Below are 1774 nucleotides of genomic sequence, written 5' to 3'. Positions count from 1 at the left end.
AGTTCTTTGTAGGGCAAGTTTTCTTTGGACATCTATTTGTCCCACTTAAAAAAGAAATACACGAGGTCAAGGTTCACACCATTGTCTGTCTCTTAGGTGTGCAGATGGCTTTTATGGGTCATCTTGTAACTCCTACCTTTGACCAGAGCTGAGCAGTGGTGCATAGGCTGCCCATACCCTCCGGAAAATTCCGGAAACCTCCTGGGAGACCTGGGGGTCCGGAGGAACTGGAGTTAGGGCCCAAAATACTGGGGTTGTGGTTACTGGGCCTGCAGCAACCACAACCCCAACTTACCGGGCCTAAGTTTTCCCGGAGGGTGGCGGCGGCCATCTTGAATCTCGCCCGAAGTCACGTGAGATCTCGGCAGCTGGCTGGGAACTCTCCCGAGACCCAGCCAACAGCTGAGGTCTCGCGTGAGTTCGGGCGAGATTCAAGGTGGCCGCCACGAGGGATGGGCAGTGAGAGCAAGGTGAATGGTTGGGGGCTGCGTGCAGGAACTTCCAGCAATGCAGCCTCCAGCACCCACCCACCCCCAGCGCTGAAGAAGAAGAAGAAGAAGGAAGAAGCAGCAGCAAGAAGCAGCAGCAAGCAGGAGGAGGAGAAGAAGAAAGAGAAGAAGCGAGTAGGAGGTAAGACTGAGGTTTGTGTGTTTGGGAGAGAGAGAGAGAGGGAAGGAGGGAGGGAGGGAGAGAATGAATGTATTGGTGAATGGGGTGCATGGGGTCTTTGAGTGAATGCACGTGTGCATGCATGTGTGTTTTTGGAGTGAGTGATGCTGAGTCTGTGTGTGTGTGCACGCACACCTGTTCTGGCAGTGTGAGTGTATTGATGTCTGAATGGGATGCCTGGTTGTTTGACTGAATGAATGCATGTGCATGTTTGTAGTGGGGGTGGCTGTAGTTTTCTGTGAGTTGAGAAGATTTGGAGGTGATGTTCCTATTAAATAATGCATTTTAGACTCATAGACCTTTCTTTCCAATTTGTTTGCTATAATTGGCATGACGTATATTTTGTAACAGTGGCTGACAATTGTTCATCCTTCTTAAAGAAACTTTAAAAAAATTAACAGGGTTGCTATCATCATCATCATCATCATCATCATCATCATCATCATCATCATCTCTCTTGCTTGTGGTGGTTTTTCTAGATGAACATGATGGGCTTTGCCAAGTCATGCTGTCTTTTACTGATTCAGAAATGTCCTGACTATTGAACATGTTTTAAGTATGACTGCTTTTTGGATGTTGGCGTGCATGTATTTTGGTAGGCCTAATTTCTGAAGGTTTTCTGTAACCCCCCCCCCCAAAAAAAAAACCCACGATGTCATGCTGGTGACTGATGTGACTTACAATTAATTGCAAGTTTTTCCTGTTGCCATAGTTCTTTAACTTCCATAGCCAGTGGTGTATATTTTTCTCTCTTTTCCTCTTCCTTTTCTGCAACATTTTTGTCATTAGGTATTGCAATTTCAATGTAGGTGTGTTTTTCTCAGTTGTTTTTGACCATTATGTCTAGTTGAAGTTGAAACATACTAAGTATCCCGTTTTGCCTATCCCCTCCTCCAACTTTGGGATTGGAGGATGCTTCATCAGGTGATCATGACTGGGAGTTGAATCTGCCTCTCAGCACTTCAAAAAGGTACCTCTCCCGCTTTTTTTACCCAATTTTTTAAAAAAATATAGCAAGCGAACCGCACCACGCAGAGTGCTGATAGTAGGCTCAAAATGACCCCCAGCCACAACTCTCTAACCAGAAGAAATTTCAGAAAGTTAT

Source organism: Elgaria multicarinata, chromosome 8 (assembly GCF_023053635.1).
Source record: "Elgaria multicarinata webbii isolate HBS135686 ecotype San Diego chromosome 8, rElgMul1.1.pri, whole genome shotgun sequence".
Lineage (NCBI taxonomy): Eukaryota > Metazoa > Chordata > Lepidosauria > Squamata > Anguidae > Elgaria > Elgaria multicarinata.
Note: the sequence above shows the minus strand (reverse complement) of the source record.